At 55.2% G+C, this 7,944-nt stretch overlaps 1 non-coding gene across 1 annotated transcript; it reads right to left on the bottom strand.

Moving 5' to 3' along the window:
* Positions 1-3,657: 3,657 nt before the first annotated feature.
* LOC128138447 (small nucleolar RNA SNORD45) lies at positions 3,658-3,742 on the bottom strand. The gene has a single exon (XR_008234012.1). It is a non-coding gene; the product is annotated as a small nucleolar RNA SNORD45 (small nucleolar RNA).
* Between the last annotated feature and the right edge of the window lie 4,202 nt (positions 3,743-7,944).

A 7,944-nucleotide genomic window follows, 5' to 3' on the forward strand; every position in this document is an offset into this window, starting at 1 on the left:
TATGTGATGAATTTTTTGACCCTGCGTGGAGAGTCAGTTGTCCCCCCTGTAGTTCGGCATTTTCAAACAATGAATAGTGGGATTCAAAATATTGATAATGGGTGGAAAGTCTGGGTTAAAAATATGGAGCGTCAGCAATGGGAGGGACCTTTTAAAGTAATAACGTGGGGCCGAGGTTATGCTTGTGTCATTACAGAAAATGGGCTGAAGTGGATTCCAACTAAATGGACGAAACCTTATGCTGAGATTGATATGGAACACGCTGACTGTAGCAAGCAGCATGACAGTGGCACCAGTGATTGATCCACATCATTTAACACCGTGGGACAGTAAGAATGTTTGGGTGACACTGACTAAAGCTATTAATCAAACCTCTTTTTGTGTGTCATTGGCATTAACTGAACAGTCTTTTATTCTTATGTATTTTATTAGGTATAATGTTGCTTTTGCCGTGTTTAATTAGCTGTGTTCATAGGTTTTTGCAAAGGGCAATACAGCATGTTGTTACTTGTCAAAAAACAAAAAAGGGGGACTTGTGGACACATATTTAGCTAACGGTCGCAAGAGCATTCCAGATGCCTTTAGAAGACCTTGAACAGAATAAACAAGAAGACAAAAAAAGAAAGATGCCAATTAGAAGAACACAGGTGCACATTCCAAGATAAAGGGAACTTGGCACAAAGAACCGCAATTCGGCAGTTTATCTTGACCAATTAGACTGAGACAAGTTTTGCGTGTTTTAGTTAATATAACCAATTGTGTCCTAAGTTTATGCGCGTGTACAGTGTTAGTATAACCAATTATATCTTATGTTTATGCGCGTGTACAGCGTTGATAGAACCAATCATATTTTATGTTTGTGCGCGTGTACAGTGACTTTGCAGAATATGTGACTATAAGTATGTGTGTGTTTTAGCAATAAAGGGTCGTCTGCTGTCTGCTCTCAAGATTACAGGCGTCCGTCTACTTCAATCTCCTCATACGACGTGACGGAGCGGGTGGCCCTGCAGAGCAGCCCCGGCGCCCTCGAGCATTTCCACATGAAGCTTTTCCGAGCCCAGCGCAACCTCTACCTGGCCGGTTTCGCCCTCCTGCTCTCCTTGTGAGTTGGGGGGGGGGGGGCCAAATCTGGGGGGGGGGCCTGGGGGTTCCGCGGAGCCCGGTTTACCCTGCCTCCCGCAGCCTCCTGCGCCGCCTGGTCACCCTCATCTCGCAGCAGGCCGTGCTGGGCGCTTCCAGCGAAACGTTCTGGAAACAGGCGGAAGGCGCCAGCCAAGCCGCCTGCCGTTACACGGAGGATAACGACGCCTTGTGGAAGGTATGGCGGGAGGTGGGGGGGGGGGTCGAAGGAGGCATCCAGGCGCCTCGGGCCCTGACGTGCCCCCCCCCCCCGCCAGCAGCTGCAGGAGGCAGGGGGTGACGGGGGCGGCCCGTCGTCCCCCTCCCACGACAAGAACGAGACCCTCAAGGCCAAGGTGGAGAAGCTGAAGGAGGAGCTGGCGGCCAGCAAACGCAGTACGGGCAGGGCTGCAGGGGGGCGTTATGGTGTGGGGGGGTGTTATGGTGTGTGTGTGGGGCGCTGCTGGGTTTTTTTGGGGGTGACCCTGACACAGACAACCCCCCCCCAAAAGCTCTGGAGAAGGCGGAGAACAAGGTGCAGGCCATGCGGCGCCAGGCCGAGGGGCTGACGCGGGAGTACGACCGGCTTCTGGACCAGCACGCGCTCCTGCAGGTAGGGAGGGGGGGGGGCACCCCAAACCCCCTACGACCCCCCCCAACACCCTTTCGGACCCCGTAACACCCCCTCTGCCTGCCCCCCCCCCCCCCCCGGCAGCCCATGATGGCCCCTGGGACAAGAAGGAGGAGTGATGAGTCGGCCACGCCCGGCCACACCCACCGGGCCACGCCTTCCCCCCCCCCATCCCAGTTCAGGGAGTGGGGGCAAAACTTGGACAAGGTGTTTCCAGTCCCCCGCCCCTTACCCTGTGTTTGGGGACCCCCTGCTCTGTGGCAGCACTCCGGGGGGTGTGGGGCGCGGGGGGGCTCTGAACCCCATTTCAGGGGGTCCGAGCCCCCCCTTTTGCCCCTTCCAGGGGGGGTTTCCCCAGGTGTGCACAGTGGGGGAACTCCCCTCCCCCCCCAAAAACACACCAGCTTCTGCTTCAATAAACATGTGGGATCAGGCCACGCTCGTCTCCACCTCCCACCCTCTCGGGGACCCCCCCCCAGCACCCCAATTTCCCCCCCCCAGGTCCCTTTTTACCCCCCCGTTGTCACCCAGGTACGGAGATCCCCGAGGCTCAGCCATTTTTATTGGCACCATGCACAGGAACGGGGAGCTGGGGGGGGGAGGGGTGCAGCTCGTTTGTCCGTCCGTCCAGGCCCCACGGCCATTGCAGCGTGGGGTTAGTCCGTCCCATCCGTGGGTCCCGTAAGGCTGCAGGGACGGCCGTGGGGGCCGTCTCACCGTGGGGCTGGCCGTCTTGCCGTGGGGCCGGCCGTCTCACCGTGGGGCGGGTTCCTCCACGAGCGGGGCACCCCACGCGCTACAAGGCGGCGTGCAGGGCCCGGGCCTGGCCCCGCAGCGCTTCGAATTCCCTCTGCACAAAATCCGTCAAAGCTTTCCGCATTTCCACCTGGGGGGGAGGGGGGGGGAACGAGCCGGGCCCCGTCGAGCCGTGGGGCCGGGAAGAAGAGACCCCACAGAGCCGTGGGGCAGAACGGGGTTGTTTTGTGTGTGTCCCCCCCCCCGCCGTGGGGCAGCTCCCCCAGCGCTCACCGTTGACGTACCCTCCGCCCGGAGTCGCTCCAGGAGGGGCCGGATGCTGAACGGTCGCCCCACGACCACCGTAATTCGCTACGGGACAGCGTCAGTAACCCCCCCGCAGCCCCCCCCACCCCAAAGCCCACCGCCTGCCCCATAGCCAGCCGCACAGCCCCCCCCCCCCCCCCCCCAAGCCACCCTACCCTGCTCTCAGTTAGCGAGGTTTAGGAATACCTCTGTGGTGCCGCTTTTGGGAGTTTCTCCTTGGAAATCGAGGCAAGAGACGCCTTTCCCAAGGTGCAGAAGAAACCGCGTAGACTTGTGCGTACTTTCTAGGTCATGCAAGTAAAGCCAGATGCCAGCCAGAGACCGGGAGCGTGTTTGCATTTCTCCCCGATAAGTCAAATGCCCTATTTTTCATGGGTTTCTCATAGGAATAGGAATCGTGAGCGGGCACAGAAGGGTTTCTGTGCTGGGATACAGGTCATTGTTTTGTCATCGCAGCTTGCACGGTGCCGTTTTGAGCGTTGACAGCGCACCAATGTTTAGCTACTGCTGAGCGGTGCTTATGCAGAACCAAGGGCTTCTCCGTTTCTCGCTCTGCTGCCCCAGCGAGCTGGCTGGGAGGGGACACAGCAGAGACCGCTGCCCCGAGCTGACCGACGAGGTACCACGGTCCGTTCCACGTAGTGTCACGCTCAGCAAGAAATTCAGGACTGGGGGAGTCTTCCCAAGGCAGCCGTCGCACCGAGATGGCTGGGCGTCTGCCTGCTGGTGAGAGGTGGTCGGTGGTTGCTGTCACGTCCGTTGGTTTCCTTTTTTATTCCCTGCGCTTGTTAAACTGTCTTTATCTCGACTCCCTTAGGTGACAGCCTAAGGAAAATGGAGCCTCCTGGGTCTCAGAGTAATTCCAGAGCTAAAGCGGCGACAGACATCGGCTCTGGATCAGATAATACGTGCCGACACTCATCGCTGACCCAAGAAGACATGCTCCTCCTGTCCTACCCGAGGGTTTCAAATCCAACACGCTTTCTTCCTAAAGCAGGACGCTGCCTTATTTACTTGTAACGCCGTTCCTACGCTCCTTGAGATGCGGCTAGAGGTGGGTTACGCAGACCATCAAGCCGCCGTTTGGGAGCACCAGAGCCTTTTGGGTACTGTTTGTCACCATGGTTTGCGTGAGAAGGGAACTAAAACACAATAGACGGCGAGAAATTTAACCTGCCGTGGAGATAGCTACGGTGAGCAAGTCCGATTTTGTGCTTTACAAAGCATCATTTTTAAAATTCAACCCTGAGTTTCGCAAGTGTAGACCCTTATTTTTATAATGCAAGCCTCAATGTTCGGGCAAAAAGCATCAATTTAAAAGACCAAAGCCTACTTTGGGGGGTGCAAACAGTCATTTTTAAGGTCCAGACCCACATATATGGAGTACAAAAACTAATTTATTAGCTCCAAGGTCTGTTTTTAAGGTTCAGAGACTCATTTTAAGGGCCCAGAGCATCATTTTTAAGCCCCAAAGTCTGATCTGGAAGGACCAAAGCCTCATTTGTAGAGTCTAAATCCGAATTTATACAGTCCAAAGCCTCATTTTTACTTTCCAAACTCTTAGCTTTGCCTTCCAAAGCCTCATTTTAGTTTCCAAAACCTTCATTTTTAGGGTGCAGAGGCTCAGTGTTAGTTTGCATAGTCTCATTTTCAGGGTCCAAAGCCTCTTTTTTAGGATCCAGACAGGCATTTTTAGGGTCCAAGCTGCATCTGGAGTGTCCAAACCCTCATTTGGAGGGTCCAAAGCCCACTTCTAGGGCTCAAAGCCTCATGCTTAGGTCCCAAAGCCTCATTTTTAGGGTCCAAAGCTTTGATTCTAGGGTTGAAGGACTTCAGTTGTAGGCTCCCAACCCTCTTTTTAAGGTACAAACCCCTCACTTAGGGCTCAAAGCCTCATTTCCTTAATGCCCGAGGCATATAATGAGCATCCAAAGACCCATTTGTAGGGTCCAAAGCCCCGTTTTAGGGCCAAAATCCTTGTTTTTAGGCTTTAAAAATGGCCCTTTGGAAATGGTGACTCATGTGGGCCCTGGCAATATGAAAGAGGGGTCTCAGCATCCCCGGGCCCCCGCTGCCTGCGGCTGTCTGAACCTGTCCCAGCTCTTTCTGGGAGACGGAGATCGCCGCGGGAAGGGGTTACTGGGAGGAGGTACTGGTCCGGCCGACTTGGGAGGGTCCGTACCAGTTCCTTGTGCTCTTTCTAGTTAGCGCCCAACAAGAAGAGGGTGGAAGACAACCTCCGGCAGAGCCTGCCGTACCTGCGGGACACTCGAGCCACCTTGCCAGCGGTGGCCATCAGGTTCATCGGTGGGCCACAGTCCTTGGCCGCAAGGTCTTGCCGCACGGCACCCGAGGAACCGGAGCTGCGGGATATCTGCGACGGCGAGGAGGGGCTGGTGGGGCAGGGGACGGGGACTGGGCAGGGTGCCGTGGTCTGCAGGGGACTCCTGGGGGTCTCTGCAGGCAGTGGGGGGGTCACGGCTGCTCCGCTGCCTTCTCTTGTGGCCCTCCCGCCCTTGGCGAAAGACCCTGAACTCTCCGTCAGGACTCCGGCAGCGGAGGAGATCTTCGTCCCGATAAGAGAGATGCCAACGTCGGGATGGAGCCTGCAGTCGCTGTGCTGCTGGCCCCTGGTGAGCCCTGAAGAAGTGAAATCCTCCTCTGGAAAACAGCTGTATTTTAATAAATTTAGGGTTTTTTTAATAAAGCTGGAACAACAAGCCCAGTCCCATGCTGTCCTTCCCATGGAGAACACCCAGAGCGTGCTGAGCAGACAGCGTCATGCCTGGCTTGTGCTGCTGCCTGCAGGACAGCACAGCGGGACCCAGGGTGTCCTTGCAGAAAAGTCCCAGCTGCTCCGCTGGACCACAGAACCCAGAGAGGAGGAGGAGGAGAGAAGCTTTAGCCCAGCCTGCCTCTCCTGAGACATCTCAGGGCACCCGTGCTCTGCCGAGCTGGCAAATTGTCATTTGTCCTGGCATCTAAACCCTCTCGTTTACAGGGGAGGTGTGCTGGTTTGGGCTGGGATAGAGTTAATTTTCTTCACGGTAGCTGGCATGGGGCAATGTTTAGAGCGGGAACAAGGGGTTATACCAGATGTCCCGAGTGGGGACAGCCCAAAACTACGTAAGCCAAGCGGGGCAGGAACAAAACTGCCACCAGCCACCTCGAGCGGGAATCTGGCAAAGCTGTGGCTGATGGAAAGCTGACAAACCCTGGAGGCAGGAGAAAAGGCGGGTCGCAAGCGGTGTTCCCCAGGGCTCAGGATTGGGGCTGGTTCCAATAGCTTTATCGATGATTTGGACGAGGGGACCGAGTGCTCCCTCAGCAAGTTTGTGGATGACACCAAGTTGGGAGGATGGGTTGATCTGCTGGAGGGTGGGAAGGCTCTACAGAGGGATCTGGACAGGCTGGATCGATGGGCTGAGGCCAATCGTATGAAGTTCTACAAGGCCAAGTGCCGGGTCCTGCACTTTGGTCACGGCAACCCCTTGGAATGCTACAGCTTTGGGGAAGAGTGGCCGGAAAGCTGCCCGGCAGAAGAAGACCTGGGGGTGCTGGTTGACAGCCGGCTGAATATGAGCCAGCAGTGTGCCCAGGTGGCCACGAAGGCCAACGGCATCCTGGCCTGTATCAGAAATAGCATGGCCAGCAGGAGCGGGGAGGTGGTTGTCCCCCTGTACTGGGCACTGGTGAGGTGACACCTCGAGTCCTGGCTTCAGTTTTGGGCCCCTCACTACGGGAAAGACGTTGAGGTGCTGGAGTGTGTCCAGAGAAGGGCAACCGAGGTGGTGAGGGGTCTGGAGAACAAGGAGAAGGGTCTAGAGAACTTCCAAGGAGCGGCTGAGGGAACCGGGGTGGTTTAGTCTGGAGAAGAGGAGGCTGAGGGGAGACCTCATCGCTCTCTACAACGACCTGAAAGGAGGGTGTAGCGAGGTGGGTGCTGGTCTCTACTCTCAAGTAACTAGGGATAGGAGGAGAGGAAACGGCCTCAAGTTGCGCCAGGGGAGGTTTAGTTTGGATATTAGAAAAAATTTCTTTACTGAAAGGGTTGTCAGGCATTGGACCAGGCTGCCCAGGGAAGTGGTGGAGTCACCATCCCTGGAGGTGTTCAAAAAGCGCGTAGACAAAGCACGACACAGCTGGTTGTACTGGGTCCTCCCTTAGAGAACTCAACTTTTTTACATGTGCTTCCGTGCAACAATATTGTCTCATCTCTTTTCAAATGTCGTCGCCCTGCAGTCGTTGCTGAGGGAATGGCTCCGCCACAAAGGATCCTCTTTCCCCCGGAGAAGATTTACATGGACTGGCAGCAACGATGCAGAGCTGGAGCGGGACTCCACAACTCGGGCAACATGTGTTTCCTCAACTCCGTCCTGCAGTGCCTGACATACACCCCACCTCTGGCCAACTACCTGCTCTCTCGTGAGCACAGCCAGTCGTGTGAGTACTTTTAGGAACAGCTCCTTGTAAATCTGTCGGGCACTTCCCAAGGATTCCAAGAATCTGGAATTTAAGAGAAAAGCAGCCCTTCTTTGCCAATTCCCCGAGTTGGTCGTCTTTGAACACTCAAGCCTAGAAGGCACTTGTCGTATCTAGCTGTGGCCGTCTTCAGAAGGGCACCCCTTTCTAGCCCCAGGTCTCGGTCCCTATTCCTGCAGGTTAAACCCTCTTTGCTTATTGCACAGAAATATTCTGTCAGTTTAACATCCCTCTGAAGAAAGTTTTCTCTGCGTTAAAATGTCCTGGGCTCGTTGGGATGCTGTCACCTTGGCAGGAGCGGAGACCGTTCTTAGAACTTCAAAATCCCCACTGGGTTTCCCATTGCTGTGGATGTTTTGCTCACCTAAGGCTCTTGCTTCCCTCCCTTCCTCTTCAGGCCGCCAGCCAGGCTTCTGCATGATGTGCAGAATGGAAAAGCACGTTAACAGCGTCCTGCGCTTCTCAGGTGGTGCCATCTATCCTTCGGCTGTCGTCAGCATTCTCACACGTGAGTCATTTCGGGTGCTTTGACAAGTTTTCTTCTGTTCTTGTAGGAGAAAGCTACTAACTTCTTCTTTTTTAGTAATAGGAAAACATTTCCAGCTTGGCAGGCAGGAAGATGCCCATGAGTTCTTACGTTATGCTATTGA

This window comes from Harpia harpyja, unplaced genomic scaffold (genome assembly GCF_026419915.1).
Source record: "Harpia harpyja isolate bHarHar1 unplaced genomic scaffold, bHarHar1 primary haplotype scaffold_46, whole genome shotgun sequence".
Classification (NCBI taxonomy): domain Eukaryota; kingdom Metazoa; phylum Chordata; class Aves; order Accipitriformes; family Accipitridae; genus Harpia; species Harpia harpyja.